We start from the raw sequence: 17,011 nt of genomic DNA, 5'->3' as shown, positions 1-17,011 counted from the left end.
CGTCTGGGGGCCCTCTGTTACATAAAGATTGGGCTCTCGCTCCCAGTCATCAACTGTTTTGTGTTTAGTACTGTCTGACTCTATAGAAAGATAGGCAGGAAGGAGAGTGGGAAGAAAGGAAGAAGAAAAGAAGGAAAAGAAGAAAGAAGGGAAAGAAGAAAGAAAGAGAAAGAAAGACAAGAGAAAGAAAAGCAAAAAAGAAAGACAAGAAAGAAAGACAAAACAAAGACAAAAGAAAGACAAAGAAAAGTAAGGAAGAAAAGAACAGAAAGAAAAGAAAGAAATTTAAAAGGATGAAAGAAAAGGACTAGAAATAAAAATCCTAAGAGGCACACATTTCCTTCCTGTAAAAAAGGTTATTACCTACTTGGTTATAAGTATTCATAGCTAAATACACTGCAGATTTTATAATAAGATGACTAAATTAGAACGCATATCTAAATGCCAACTTAAAGACTTTTGGGAAACTGTCAATCAATACCAGTGAGGTTAACCAGAATCTCCTCTTATAGGAGATGTCATCATAAAGAACACTTTCTCTACCTAGGACCAAATCCAGATTCATGGTTTTAGCAAATGAGAGTAGAAAATATCTTTTACCCATCAATCTCAAAATGAACTGTGAGCTGGACTTTAGAAACAAGCTTAGCTTTAACAATTTTTGAAAGTCCTTGTGCAATATTTTGCACAAATACACTCAATGGGGAGGAAGTTACAAGTTCGGGAAATTGCAGAAAGGTATCTGTTCTTTAGCTGATCTAAGTATTGGGTCCAAACAAGTGCGTGGACTCCAAGAATACCAGCAGCCGTAGGTAGTATTGGTCCACTGGCACTGGAAAATAGCTCCCAAATTCTCTGGGATGAGGGCCATCTCTCCTTTCCCCACTCCCCCACTCAATGCAATTGGGCCAGTAGGGCACAGATATGCAAGTGATGAAGGTTGCCATCTAATCAGAGAATGGAGGAACAGTCCTCACCTTGTTCCAGGTGTGGCGTCTTCATTAAGGATGCCTAACGTCATGGTAGCTTTGGGCTAGGGAACCGGTGTTTGCAGATCTTCCCGAGCCTGCAGGCAGCTCAGGTTGTTGGTCTTGTACCTACTCTCTCTCCGGTCGCCTCCCATCCCAGGCATGGAGAGCTGGTTTGCTGAACTGGACACATATCACTGCTTGGTATCTCAGTAATATAACCCATGCTGCTGTTCCTTTGAAGTTATTGTGAATCGTGCTTCTGATATCTTTCCCTCAGTTTCCAGCTGCAAATTTAATAAACACAAATTTGTTTTTTTCATGTAAGTTATTAGATGAAGCTATGTGGGGCCTTGTGGCAATTCGCTAAAGGCATTACTCTAGGTTGAGAGTCACACATTATGATAAACACTTTTTGGAGATTATTTAATCAATTTTGGTTCCACATAATAAAATAATCAGAAATACCATGTATATGTATTCTCCTGACTTATCCACTTAGTAGCTCTATCTAAATCTTATATCAGGTTTATTTATGATAACTAATTCCTGGGGAACTCCTGCTGACTCATTGTGATTCTTCTTTATCTGAGAAAAATAATAATATTCATGAGTAGTTTTCTGTTTATAAAAGTAATAAGTGGCTCTTTGTAAACAGGTTTTTAACATAAATGCATTAAAGAGAAAACAAAAGCCACTCAAAATCTCACTACTTAGCTCTGTAAACAATTTGGTTAACTGCCTCTCTATCTCCACTCCGATCTCTTGTCCTCTCCCATGCACGCATTTTATTCAGTCCCTTCCACCATTCACTCTGTTATCTTCCCTTCCCCCCAGCTCAAAGAATTGGACAATAGTCACCCGGCACTTTGAGGGGATATGGGTACACAAAACCAGAAAAAAAGGGTAAGAGAATTTTGATCTTTAATGTCAAAAGCTGCAGGACTAGCTGCAAAATAGAAATGTTCACATGCATACTTGCAGATTGAATATATATATATAATATATATACATAAATATATATATAAATATATATGTATATATTATATATAATATATATTTATATATATATTATATATAATATATATATATATATTTATATATATATTATATATAAATATATATATATAATATATATATATATTTTTTTTTGAGAGAGAGAGAGAGAGATAGAGAAAGCATGCATGTGAGTGGGGAGGGGCAGAGAGAGAGGGAGAGAGAATCTGGAGAAGGTTCCATGCCCAGCATGGGGCCCAACACGAGGCTGGACCTCATGACAGTGAGATCATGACCCGAGCCAAAATCAGGAGTCAGACACTTAAGCGACTGAGCTACCCAGGCTCTCCTAAGAGTGAGTATTAGTGAACAGGTCAGAGGAATTCAAGGAAGGCTGAGGTGTAGACTTGGAGATATCACAGTCATGAAAGCCCTAGATCAAGAGAACACAGCCTCAGCCTGTCATCTGCACAAGGGAGCCACATGGGTGTCAAGTCAGTGCCCAGGTGTTCCTGCTGATGTCCAGTGGAAACCACCAGTCAGTAGTGACCAGCCAACTGTCTTGACACAGTGCCCTCTTCAATGGCTCCAAATAATATCGGAGGAACAGATAACTTGATTAGCTTAAAGCCCTACCTGTATTAAATGACGCCCAAGTAAAACCATTGTCACCTGCCCTCCAACCTTAATGTCCAATCTGACATATGAACCAGAAGCCCAGCTTAAGATGGCTGTTGCCAGAACATCCCCCACTCTGAAGATAGCCTTTCTTCTTTCACACATCAGAAGAAACTTCCATGCCCTTCTCTCCCTGCTTTTTCCTCATTCTTCTTCCCTAGCATTTCCATTCATCAGCTGGTGAAGGTCATTCTCTTTATCTGCACCTAAGCCCTGTCTACCTCTCCAGGTAGCGTAAGGTTGTCCCTCTCTACCCTTGCACTGTACCTATTTTCTGGTCTCTGTTGTAACACTAATCTCTACTGCAGTACAGTAACTTTTTTTTTAAGTTTATTTATTTATTTTGAGAGAGAGGCAGAAAGTGTAAGCAGGGGAGGGACAGAGAGAGAGACAGGGAGAGAGAGAATCCCAAGCCTGCTCTGGGCTGTCAGCACGGAGCCCGACACAGGGCTGGATCTCAAGAACTGTGAGATCATGACCTGGGCCGAAACCAAGAGTCAGACGTTTAACTGCCTGAGACACCCAGGTGCCCCAGCACTGTATCTTTTCATGATCTAATCTGGGCCCTCCACTAGAATGTAAGCTATAGGTTAGGGATTCTATTTTCTTATTGTCTCCCCAAACTATGCTTGGTGTTTAGCATAGGTTAGGTGTTCAACAAATTATGGCTGAACAATTAGTTCATTTTACCTAGAGTCACATTTTTTTTTGTTGTTGAACACTGGAAACCAGTTTTCGTTTTTTCAGTCTCCTGGTGATTCTCATATTCTTCCTGACTCTTCATTACCAAGCACAGACTCTGCGATTGCAACTACAATGTTTTTAGTGGCTGGAATGTCAAACACCTAGGTTTAGAAACTGGAACTTAGATGAGCTAAGAGTTCTCTAGGAAGAGAAATATTCTTTAAGAAATAGTATTTAAAAATTTTTTTTTAATGTTTATTTTTGAAAGAGAGAGAGAGAGAGAGAGAGACAGAGTGCAAGCCAGGGAGGGGCAGAGAGAGAGGGAGACAGAATCTGAAGCAAGCTCCAGGCTCTGAGCTGTCAGCACAGGGCCTGATGCAGGTCTCCAACCCACAAACTGTGAGATCATGTGAGTTGAAGTTGGACACTTAACTGACTGAGCCATCCAGACGCCCTGGAAATAGTCTTTTAAATTTGAACTTAGTATTTATCATGAGTCCCCTTATTCAGGGCTTCACACTTAAAAAAAAATTAATATTTATTTTTGAGAGAGAGAGAGAGGAGAGGAGAGGCAGAGAGAGAGGGAGACACAGAATCTGAAGCAGGCTCCAGCACAGAGCCCAATGGGGGGCTCAAACACAGAGACTGTGAGATCATGACCTGAGCCAAAGTTGAACGCTTAACCTACTAAGCCACCCAGGCACCCCAGGGCTTGATATTTTCTAATAAAATTCTTACTCTTTTGAATTTTGGGTCCCTCTTTCCATCTATTCTATCTATACTTTGGAGGGCCAAGAAACTTCAAGAACATTCCTTGAATAGTCTCTTGCTATGTAATCACGTCAAAAATTTCTTTAGATGTTTTTTGAAATCTGCTTTTCTAATGTTTAGAGTTTGTGTGTGAGCATACTCAGGGTTCCCAATTTTTGGCGTGTTGTAAATGCTAAGAAAAAAAATAGACACTTTCTGATCTTAAATCGACAACCCAACTTTACAACTTAGGGAACTAGAAAAAGAAGAACAAACTAAACCCGAAGCTAGCAGAAGGAAGGAAATACTAAATTTTAGAGCGGAGATAAGTGAAATACAGACTAAAAAAAAAGGAGAAACTCAATGCAAACAAGTTTGGTTCTCTGAAAAGATCAACAAAATTGACAGCCTTTAGCTAGATGGACTAAGGGGACAAAAAGCAAAAATCACAATTACTAATATCAGAGATGAAAGTGGGGACATTACAATTGATTCTGCAGAAATAGAATTATAAGAGAGTACTATGAACAATGTACATCAAAAAATTGGATAACCTAGATAAAATGAACAAATTACTAGAAACACAAAACCTACCAAAATGCAAAATGTGATATAATATAATACACATTACATATGGTGGAATACTAGTCAGTCTTAAAAAGGAAGGAAGTTCTTGCTACAATATGCATGAAACTTTAGGACATTACCTTACGTAAAATAAGCCAGACCCCAAAAGCCAGTGCTCTACTAATTTTGGGTTTTGTTCTTTTTCTAATTAATTTGGGTGCAAGACTAGATTGTTTATTTGAGATTTTTCCTGTTTCTTGAAGTAGGCCAGGATCCCTGTAAACTTCCCTCTTAGAACTGCTTTTTTTGTGTGTCCCAAAGATTTTGGAATGTTGTGTTTCCATTTTAATTTGTCTCAGGGTATTTTTAAAATTTTATCTTTGATTTCTTCATTGGCCCATTGGCTGTTTAGTAGCATGTTGTTTAGACTCTATGTGTTTATTTTTCTCCAGTTTTTTTTTTTCTTTTAATTGATTTCTAGTTTCATACCATTGTGGTTGGAAAAGATACTTAATATAACTTCATTCTTCTTATATTTATTGAGACTCTTTTGTAGTCTAACATGTTCTGGAGAACATTCCAGGTGTACTTGAAAAGAATGTATATTCTGCTGTTCTGGGATGGAATGTTCTTTATATACCTGTTAAGTTCATCTGATCTAATGTATTGTTCAAAGCTACTGTTTCCTTATTAATTTTCCATCTGGATGATCTCTCCAATGATGTAAGTGGAGTGTTAAAGGCCCTTACTATTATTATATTACTGTCAGCTTCTCCTTTTATGTCTATTAATAATTGCTTTATGTATTTAGATTTTCCTAATGTTGGGTGCATAGATATTTATAATTGTTATATCCTCTTGCTGGATTGATCCCTTTATCATTATGCAATGCCCTTCTTTGTCTCTTGCTAGTTTGTTTGATTTTATTTTAAAACAAAACTTAAAATTTTTTTAGATGTCACCATGAGCCTAACATGGGGCTCAAACCTACAAAATGCAAGATCATGACCTGAGCTGAAATCAAGAGTCGGTTGCTTAACCAACTGAGCCACCTGGGCATTCCTGCTAGTTTGTTTTGAGGTTTATTTTGTCTGATATAAATATTGCTACTCCAGCTTCTTTGTTAGTTTGTTTCTATTGTGTGAAATCTTTTTCCATCTGTTCACTTCCAGTCTGTGTGTGTCTTTAGGTATGAAGATAGTCTCTTGTAGGCAGCATACAGATGGGTCTTGTTTTTCTATCCGTTCAGTCACCTTATATCTTTCATATAGAGCCTATGACGGGGAGCATTTAGTCCATTTACATCTGAAGTAATTATTGATATGTATGCGCTTGTTACCATTTTGTTAATTGTTCCCGGTTATTTTTGTACTTTTCCCCCACTTCTTCTCTTGCTTTCTTTACTTGTGATTTGATGACTTTCTTTGATGATATCCCCTGATTCCTTTCTATTTTTTGTTTATCTACTAATAGGTTTTTAGTTTGTGGTTACCATGAGGTTCATATATAACACCCTATAGATAGCAGTCTATTTTAGGTTTTAAGTCACTTGAGTTCAAACACATTTTAAAAGCACTACATTTTTACTCCCTCACTGCAATTTATGAACTTGATGTCATACTTTACATCTTTTTATTTTATGTATTCGTTAACTAATTTTATAGAGATATATCTATTTTACCACTTTTGTCTTTTAACTTTCATGTAAGCTTTGGTTGTAAGTGATGAACTACTAACTTAATTACATGTTTGCTTTTACCAATGAAATTTTTTCTTTCATAAGTTTCTTATTTCTACTTATGGCTTTTTCTTTTCCACTTAAAGAAGTCTCCTTAATATTTTGTGTAAGGCTGGTTTAGTGGTGATAAATTCCTCTAACTTTTCTGTGTCTGGGAAACTCTCTCTCCTCCAATTCTGAATAATAACATTGCCAGGAAGAGTATTCTTGATGGTAAGTTTTTTCCTTTCAGCCCTTTGAATATGTCATACCTCTCCCTTCTAGCCTGCAGAGTTTCTGCTGAAAAATTAGCTGACAGCCTTATGGGTGTTCCCTTGTACGTAACTAGTTGCTTCATTTTTTTAAACTTCTTTGAACAGATTTCAAGTTATTCATTGTTGTCTTCAATATTTATATGCAAAATTTTGGTGATATATATGTAATTTGTGTAAAATTTAAAATTTACATTGCTTACTATCCATATGCTGTATTTGGTCTGTGGCTAGCTGAATTATATAAAAACAAAACTCTAAGAAAAAACAGAAATTAGTATATTTCTCATTTTTAACTATTGAATCTAAGTTGCATTTTAACATTTATTGCAAAAATTAATCTCTGTTAAGTGCTAGCCTAACAGACTTCTTAAAGTTCTGTAAACAGAATTATGAGAAGAGATTTCTTGGTGTGTATATATTCTATATTAATCAACCTATTTTCATAAGGTTGAAGCCTATAGAAATTACTTTATAGTGATTAACTGAAAAAAATAGGATTAATATAAGGAATACTCTGCTTATAATTTATTTATTACCTATAAATCAGAATTTCTGAGAGCAAACATTAAACTATACAACCCAAGAAAAATAACTGGACTTACAATTTTCTGAAGAGTAGGAAGAAAATATTATTTATTTATTTATTTATTTATTTATTTATTTATAAATAAAGTTGTTTAAAAAAAATTTAAATGTTTTATTATTTATTTTTGAGAGAGAGAGAGAGAGAGAGAGAGCGAGCCAGCCGGGGAGGGGCAGAGAGAGAGAGGGAGACACAGAATCTGAAGCAGGCTGCAGGCTCTGATCTGTCATCACAGAGCCCGATATGGGGCTGGAACTCACGAATCATGAGATCATGACCTGAGCTGAAGTTGGACACTTTATCGACTGAGCCACCCAGGCGCCCAAGAAGAAAACTGTTCTAATAAAATATTTTGGTAAATGCAGGTATCCTCCCTCCAGTTTCTATTGAAGTAAAAACAATTAAAATAATGTGAAGAAAACAATATGGCAACCAAGCATCAGCAAATAATTATGGAAGATGCATAAATCAAGTTGTGGGAGAATGTAAGGAACAAGTGTTACAACAAATTACACATTGTTGGAGGCTTGCTATACAGTTGGAGGAAAGAATGAATGTTTCTATAATGTCTGGGTTTCTGTTGGATTCTGTTTTAATTAAATGCAAACAGTAATGTTTGAGTTTCACTTAAGCAGTGGTAATCAGCAGAAGTCATACTGCCTGTCTCACCAGAATATTTTGTAAATGGGGTGGGTACATTTTTGATCAACAATGATTAGGGGCCATTTACTGGCATGTGATGGGTACAGGCCAGGGATGCTAGAGGTCTGCTGTGTGTGCAATGATTTTGTACAATGAAGAGTCGTTCTTTGTCCCACACAACTTCCAAAGGTTTTATTGGACATTCATGTAGGTGAAAAATCTGCTAATTATTTGAGCCTAGAACCTAAACTCTGTTTAAAAACAGAGTTTTTGAGAGACAGAGAGAGACAGAGCACAAGTGGGAGAAGGGCAGAGAGAGAGGGAGACACAGAATCTGAAGCAGGCTCCAGGTTCTGAGCTGTCAGCACAGAGCCTGATGCAGGGGGCTCGAACCCACCAACTGTGAGGTCATGACCTGAGCCGAAGTCAGACATTTAACTTGCTGAGTTACCCAGGCGCCCCTAACCTAAACTCTGTTTTATGTATACATTCAAAATATTGCTTTCACACTTTTCATATACACTGCATTTTTTGGAGAATGTAACCAGTGTCCAAACTGAGGAAAAATTGTTTGGAACTTTGCTAAGAGTTGTTTACCAACAACTCTTGTTCATTCAACAGTCATGAACTGATTGTTTATAACTCACTTGGCAGCAAAATCTGACCTGAATTTATTTGAGGCTATTTGGAAAATTATGTTAGCCATGGCAACACCTTTATCAGTCAACAGTTGTAACTGTCACACTTAAATGTCAATATAAAGAAATTGTGTTCACCCTCCCTATTCAAAGTGTCCAGCTTTAAGGGGACCAGTAGCACTATAATCACTTATGAACTTACTAGAAATGCCTGGTCCTAGACCTCTGAAATCAGAATCCACATTTTAACAGGAGCCGCAAGTGACGTGTATACACATCAAAATTTGAGAAGCAATTTTGTAGCAGTAATTGGATGGAAATTTGTCTTAAACAAAAATGTATTCACCAAAGGCAATACCAGCCCCTGATCCCTTTATTTATGTCTTCTAGTGTGGTTTGTCTGAGAATTTTACATATTGAGAGATAGTCTATTTTATTATAATTTACATTCTCTTACTTCTCCCTTATTGTCAATACATTTTTGAAACTATGAATTAATTCCATTTTAAGATAATAGAGGGGATGCTGTCATAATAAAAAGGGCGTGTTGCTCTGATAGGGCTGGGAGCTACTGAATAATGGAAAGATGTACTGATGGAGAAAAATATATTCCCAACATATATGAATTCCATAATAAAAACAATGTTTTATGGAAAAACTGTGTCAAAATAACCACTGGTGGAAGAGCTGCTTTGTCTAGAATAAAATTTGGATTCTGGGATAAAGATACAGAGATAGCTTCAAAAATAAATGCATTCGCTGCATCATTCAGAGGCAAGAAGCTCTTGCTGTAAAGAAAGTGAAGCTAAAGTGTACAAATTGCTACAAGATGTTGCTGATAGAGATAATAGTATAAAAGCCAGATCTTTAAACTATTGTAAGCCATTTACTGTTCTTGGTAGAGATGATGAGTGATGGTGAAAACATTTTGTATCATGGACAAGGTCTCCAATTTTATCATAGCTGACTACCTTTCAGAATTGTCCAATTTAAAGGAACTACATGTTCTTCTTTTTTTTTTTTTTAACGTTTATTTATTTTTGAGACAGAGAGAGATAGAGCATGAACAGGGGAGGGTCAGAGAAAGAGGGAGACACAGAATCTGAAACAGGCTCAGCCTCTGAGATGTCAGCACAGAGCCCAACACGGGGCTCGAACCCACGAACTGCGAGATCGTGACCTGAGCTGAAGTCGGACGCTTAGCCGACTGAGCCACCCAGACACCCCTACATGTTCTTATTTTTAAAAACACTAGTGTTCCACATTCTGTCTTTTCTGTGATAACAAGTGCCTAGCAATTCTAGGGTCGTACAGCAGAATTTTAAAATACACTGTGCCTTCAAAATAAAAGTGCCACTTTAATAGCAAGTAGGAGTTCCTGCTTTTGAACAAAACTTGGCCTGTGGTGTGATCATGATAGAAGACTTTGCAAAATGCTTCCTTCCTGATTGATTTTAGAAAACTTGTCACCTACAAAAATGGTCACATCTGCCCACTTTGAAAAACTTGGAAGTAGACATTACTAATTTATGTTAAAAACCTTCCCCCAAATGACTATCAAATGGGGTCTTAGCTCACTTGTTAAATACACTTGCTAAAACTATAAAAATGCAACATCTCTGATTCGTTGGCAAAAACAAACAAAAACTGTCCCCTAAGATATTGAATGAATTGGTAGACTAGGAAAAGGCTGTTGACTGCACAGTCTATTCATTTCTGTTTTAATTCAGGTCCCTGGTGCCTTACCCACAATTCTAAAACTCAAAAAACTTTGAACACCCAAAGTTTTGTTCGTAATTCATTTGACAGCAAAACTCGATCTGCATTGACGTAAGGCTTTTTACAGTCTTTATTTTTCCATGCAGTAGCTTACTCACATCTTTTGCTGCAGAAATACAAGATGTTCAGTATGGGGTGCAATCCCAGGCCTTGCTGGGGGTGCAACATAATATGTGCTCTACGAATTTTCTAAAAATTTATAAAATTCTGAGTATCTTAATTTTTTCTGTTCCTAAGGGTTTTGGAGCTTGTGGGCCTGTGCAGATTCCCAGAAGTGAATATGAGATGAGTAAAGGACTGGAAAGTAATTCTGATGATATGCAGGGGTCTTTCGCATTGTATTTTAAAGGCAAGGATCTATAACCCTGAAATTTGTTCCCTGAATTTTTATTGTTATAAGGATAGTGACGTTATATCTCTGGGCAGAGGGCCTGTAAGCCTAAGTTAGCATGTAAGCCAAATAATTTGCCCTAATAAAGAAATCCTCCATTCATCCATCCATTCCACTTTGTTCTTACAGAAAAGTTCTGATTCTGGGGGATATCTCGGCTCAGCTGAAGCTGTGAGCTAAGAGATTTTTGAGATTTGCTTTTGCCAGTCTGAGGTGTGAGGGTAGGGGGTGTCTTGACAGGCGTCATAAAACTAGCCTAAGACATTAGTTCGAAAGTGCACTTTAAAAAAATTAAAAAAAAAATTTTTAATGTTTATTTATTTTTGAGAGAGAGAGAGAGACAGAGTGCGAACCAGGGAGGGGCAGAGAGAGAGGGAGACACAGAATCTGAAGCAGGCTCCAGGCTCTGAGCTGTCAGCACAGGGCCTGATGCGGGGCTCGAACTCACAAACCGTGAGATCATGACCTGAGCTGAAGTCGGACGCTTAACCAACTGAGCCACCCAGGCACCCCGAAAGTGCACTTTTGATTCAACAGATTGTACAAGTGTGAGAACGTATACCAGCAACAGTTTAGAGTGAATGCCCCTAGGATTGCATTTCTACTGGAAAATGAAAAATGATGCAGGGAGATGAAAATGTTTCCAAACTCCTTAGCTGTTAGCAAATGTTTGCCAAGAAAACACTTCCCTAATTCTCTGGAGGTTCTAAACGATTAGAAGGCACATGGGCAGGTGACCAAGTGGCTCTCACCCTGGGAAGTTTTGCCTTTCTTACTATCACTAAAGAAACCTTTTGTAATAAGTCCTTCTATTTCTATTCTAAGTAAAAACATTTGCTGGTATAGCAAACATACCTTTTAAATCTAAACAGAACTAGGAAAAAATAAAGCCAAACCCATATTTACAGAAATATTTTTCTTAAAAAATGCAAAGAAGGCCAATTATACTGGAATAGAACGGTGTCTGAAACTAGATGATTTTGAGACTGAAGGTGTCCTATCTGATTTCAACCAGCACTGCAGTTAGGAACTAAAATGCTGAATTGGTTGTACGTTTATTTGGGTGAAGGCTGAGTCAAAAACTTGATGGGAGAGAAATCTGTCTGTAATTTTGAAACGGGAGCATGTATGGTACAGCAACTGGTCTGAGGGCGGTAGAACGGAGTCTTACAGGCAAAATTGCAAAAGCTCAAATTTACGTTTCACAAACACATAGAACGTTCGTCTAGCTGAAGATAAAATGCAACAGTGATATAACGAATTGGCTCCACTGATGCCTTTCCTAATTCATCTCCCCGTGAACTGATACCCCTGCCAAATAAGGCTCATCCTGAATACTGGTTTTCCTGACTATTGGCTTCTTTGCTATCTGTACCAAGATGCAGAATCTGACCACTTCCAACACCTCCATGCCTCTCACTCAAGTCTACCCTTGCTTGGACAGTTACTTTGTCTTCAAGCTTCAACCCTCCCCGCCATGCAGTCTATTCTCCATATAGTCGTCAGTATGGTCCTTCTAAAACAAGTTAGATTATGTCGTTCTTTGGCTTGAAGCTTTCCACATCAATTAACATTAAATTCAAACTTCTTCCTTTTAGAAACTTGTTCCCTGTCGCCCGATTCCAGTTTTATTACTTTTCTCCTTGTTCACACCACTCTATTCATCTTCGCCTCCTTACCCTTTCATGAAAACACCAAACACATTTCTAGCTCACCGTCTCTATACCTCCTAGTCCCTCTGCCTAGATGCTCTTTGCCCAGACATCTGACAGGCTTTCTCCTTTTGTTCTGCTCCAAGGTTATCTTATCAGAGAGGCCTTCACTGCCAACTTCCCCAACCCCACCCTGGAAGCTTTTTCCTTTACCCTGGTTTATGTTTTTTCATCATACCCATCATCTCCTCTATATTGCATTCAGGTCTGTCTTCCTACAGAAAAGCAGAGGCTTCTTCTGTTCATGCAATATCCTTAGCTACTATAACGGTACCTGCAGCATAGTGGTTTTTCAGGATGTATGAATGGATAGATATTTAAATTTGATGTTGAGTGTGAAAGTCAAAAATACAGGAGTATGTTTGGATAAAATAGCTTTGAAAAAAAGTTTTTTTTTTTTAATTATACGTTCCTAGAGCCATTACTTTTTTGAGATCATTTTTTACTGTGCAATTTATGGATTTTTTTTTTGGAAACCAAGTACAGATGCTTTTATAGTTATTTACTTTTAAATGTTTATTTATTTTGAGAGAGAGCGAGAGAGAGCGAGAGCAAGCTGGGGAAGGTCAGAAGGAGAGGGAGAGGGCAAGAGAGAATCTCAAGCAGGCTCTGAGATGTCAGCACAGAGCCCGAGGGGAGGCTCAATTCCATGCACAGTGAGATCATGACTTGAGCCAAAATTATGAGCGGGATGCTTAATCCACTGAACCACTCAGGTGCTCCCAAAGTTACTTTAGCACAATTGTAGCAATCAATTGACATACACTTGTTCTAAACAAATATTCACTCTTCCAAACTCTTTCATATGTTTTCTTATTTAATAATCATCCTATCTCGTATGTATGTACAAATCTATGAAAATGAGTATCATTTCAAACAACAAGTAAACACTGAAAATACAGAGATATTTTAAACAAGTTATTAGACTTACTGAATGACTGTTGGATCAGAAAACCCTTCAAAGGGACTGGCTAAGGGTAACTGAGAAGATTCATCCCTGGTTGGGGCTGTAGGCGTCAAATGTGGCCCCTTTTTAAAGAGTCATGTACTAGATAGCTTACAAGCTGAACGTTATTGGGAGAAATTATAAAACATGAATGGTCCACAGAAAGCTAAAATGAAGATATAGAGACACAAAGCTTTAATATACTTTGGCAATATGCACTCTGTTCCTCATTCCCTCTTGAGATTTTTGGCCATAGACATGGTCATGTATTTTTTAATTAAATTAAATTAATTAATTAGGTCATGTGTTTTTAAAAACTTTAAGTCTTGATAAGTACACTGTTCTCTCATCTTTCTGTCACTGTTATGATGCCTGACTTGATTTATGTCAGCAGGTGATCAATGATAAAATATCTTCCTCCGTACTCTGTGTTTTCAGAGTAGCTGTGTGCTGTGGTTAATTAGCATTAAGAATCAAATGTTTACAAATTAACAAACAAAGTAAATGGTTGCTAACCAGGGGACTGGAAGGTGGACCGAAAGACACAGAAGTCCCGCAGGTTATGTCAGTGAGGATTACTGGGGGCAAACAATGGATGCAGACCCTTGGCTGTCTGAAAGAAAAGAGTACCGGGGCTTCATAGACTTAAGGCAAGGCTGGGAGCAGCAGATACTGAGGAAGTGCAGAAGGTTAAAAGCAAAAAAAAATCAGGAAGTAGGAAACTGTCTCTCACTGGGTCACCGGGGTCAGGGCCAAGTTGATGCTGGGGCTACAACTGCCTTTGCTCAGTGGGTCCCATCTCAAACATCACCTGCTTCCTCGTATGGTCCACCTGGCCTTTGAGGTAAATAAAGTGGTGGTGGGAATAGGGAGGAAGGATCTGCCCTTTGCTTTGGAGACTGCGGCACAAAATTGCTCTCTTGCTGAGACTATACACATTTGGGGAGGGCTAATTCTCTATAAGAAAATGGAACTATCAGAAAAGATGATAGATGCTGGGCATCTCAAAATGACCTAGATGATTTGGACAGCAGTATACATATAAAAACACCATGAGGGAAAATCTAGGGGAACACAACTGTATGCAAATTTTAAAGAACAATCTGTAAATAATATGTGTATTAGCATTCATTATATTTTATAGTGTATTCTATAAGTAATATGTATATGTATATACACATAACATGTTTCTATTAAAAGCATTAATGAAAACTAACAAAAGAAATAATATGATAAAAAACAGGAAATGGACATGAATATATCATTATCAGTAAATAGCACAAATAATAAACACAAAAAAATACTGTTCATCATTATTGATTGTTGAATGAGTCCTGGTTAAAACAAGATGTGATTTTGATCCATCACATTTTCAAATATAAGCAACTAATACTTAATAGTGGAAGGTGTTTTTACAGCATCTCACAGATCTTTGAAAATGTTTATAAATGTTGATTCAGTAGTTCTACTTTTAGGACTCCATCTCAAGAATTTAGGGATTTCGACAAAGATTGGTATTTACAATGTTCATTCCAGAATGTTTGTAAACTGTCCCAAAGCCTGGGAACATCCTAAAAGCCATCAGTAGGTGAAGAGATTTAAAAAAAATGATTGGAATATTCTTCAACCATTAAAAATCATATTTACAAAATATGTCCAGTGAGACAAGGAGGATTCTGAATTGTACAGCATGATGATAATTTGGTAATGAACATTTGTTTAGGTATATAAAATGAACAAAAAAGAAATGCAGCAAACAATAACAGAAAAGAAATGTATCAACACACAATGGGTGTGTTGGGGGGAGTTATAGATAATTTCAATAAAAAAATTTGTTTTCTGTTATCTCCAAAACTTTGTATTTTTGTAAAATATACATGTGGAAATTGTTAAAAATGGGCATATATCACTTTTATACTGAGAAGAAAAGATGAAAATTAGAGAGGATTTAGAATATCATTTGATAAAAATGTCAAATGTGTATCCAGATGGATATATAATAGGATCTTGTAGTCACTTTTTTCTTGACAACTCTGAAGACAGGCAAGATTTGGAAAAATAATAGCAACAACCAACAATCAGCAAACCTCTCGGGAAAACAGAAATAATTACATACAGAATCACAGTACACCTAAAACTTCTCTTTGGCAGTCCACAGCGTATGTTTGTCTATCAACAACATATGGCCTTTTACTATTTGATTCCTCCAGCACAGAGAAGCAGAAATTCAATTATTGTGAGGGCACTTAAATAATTTTATTTCTCATTATAGTTAATAGGAAGACCTATTGTTGTAGGTCGGTGCCAAATGTTTTAATGATGACACTTAGGAATTTGGGATGCAATTTTATAGCCTGCTGCTTCTCAATCAAAAGCATCACAATTTCTAAAGACAAGCTTGTAAGAGTGCAGTTAATTGTGTGTAGAACACTTACCAAATCATCTGTGACTAATAAAACTTGAGAAAGAAGAGGAGGAAAGGATATTCAGCCTTTCAGTAACATGCTTGTCTTACACTTGCCAAACTCTTCTTAGGCAATACTCTGCTCAGAGAGCCATGTGTTTAATTGTAAAAAGCTGTCAGTATCCTAGGATTTAAAAGACATCAATCATTTCTGTCAACAAGGAAAGAGTGACGGCTTCGTGACTCTTCTATCATTAGGAAAAGATGTGCTCAAGAGAAAAAAATGTGGTCTAGGGAGGGATGAGCAACTATAGGTTACAGGAAAAAAGAGTTCCAGACTGCAATTTCACCACCCCCTCCCCTTCCCCTGGACTGGAATACAACATTTTTCATTTCATGTAATTCCATGTTTGCAGTAAGAAATTATGTAACTCATCCAGCCTCAGCTTTGCAATATCCACTAAGTGCTTTAAAGTGGCCATCCTTATTAACAGTTTGGTGTATGCTGGGCCGATTGCTTCCCTCCGCCTTGGCAGAATGCAATATTGTGTAATGAGGTTGGAGCTGGCCTATATTCAAAACTACATTCCAAAAGGCCTGTTGGTCAAGCCACAAGATAACTGGTTCTCTTTCTCTTAAGATTTTTATTCCAGGTGGACTAAAAACATAAAAATTGCCCTATTTGCACAGTTCCATGGGTAGATTGGGAGTTTTCCATTTTATTCCCAACTTATTATTTTATGCTAAGATTTCTGAATTATACTCAGCTTCAGTTTTAGAGACATCAAGACACAAATTCCAGAATTCTGTGTTCTAAGTTGGGTGGCATCAGGCTGGATACTTCACTTTCCTGAGGCTCGGTTTCCTTACCTATCATTAGCAATAACACCAGTCTCGGAAGTTTGGAAGAAGGCTTTATAGGTGATGTCAACAAGGCTCCTACTTCTTAACTATGTCACCTCAAGCAAATTATTTCCTCTTTCCGACCCGCGTTTCCCTACCTGCAAAAGGGCCAATCGTGGCTACCGGCTCCAGCAGGCGAGGGTATGATAACACAGGCAAAGCTCCTGGAACGGGTGCCTGGGCACTTGGTGGCTTAAGAGCACCTGAGAATAATAGCAATAATGCTAGTGAACATTCCATAGGTTGATGAGGTTGAGTCACGAGACTCTGGGAGAAGAGAGAAGAAACGGGGAGGAGGACAGAGGCCCGGCCTCTGGAGCCCTTCGGCCCAGCGGTGGCGGCCAGCCTGAGCGGCAACGCACCCGGACCCGGCACCGC

At 37.8% G+C, this 17,011-nt stretch overlaps 1 protein-coding gene across 2 annotated transcripts in view; it reads right to left on the bottom strand.

Moving 5' to 3' along the window:
• Positions 1-17,011, bottom strand: part of TMEM212 (transmembrane protein 212) — a 51,893-nt gene that overhangs the window by 34,484 nt on the left and 398 nt on the right. The window contains exons 2-4 of one of the 2 annotated variants that reach the window (XR_006965596.1): positions 16,732-16,836; positions 15,762-15,914; positions 978-1,255 (exon numbers count right to left, since the gene is read on the bottom strand). The gene's annotated coding sequence lies outside the window, so the exon portion shown is untranslated. Of the gene's footprint in view, positions 1-977; positions 1,256-15,761; positions 15,915-16,731; positions 16,837-17,011 lie in introns of those variants that run through there. The other variant, XR_006965597.1, reaches the window with a different exon arrangement.

This window comes from Lynx rufus, unplaced genomic scaffold (assembly GCF_022079265.1).
Source record: "Lynx rufus isolate CCGP_SWC_20201006 ecotype Redwood Valley unplaced genomic scaffold, mLynRuf1.p SCAF_5, whole genome shotgun sequence".
In the NCBI taxonomy this organism is placed as follows: domain Eukaryota; kingdom Metazoa; phylum Chordata; class Mammalia; order Carnivora; family Felidae; genus Lynx; species Lynx rufus.
Note: the sequence above shows the minus strand (reverse complement) of the source record. Positions and strands in the feature narration are given on the sequence as shown.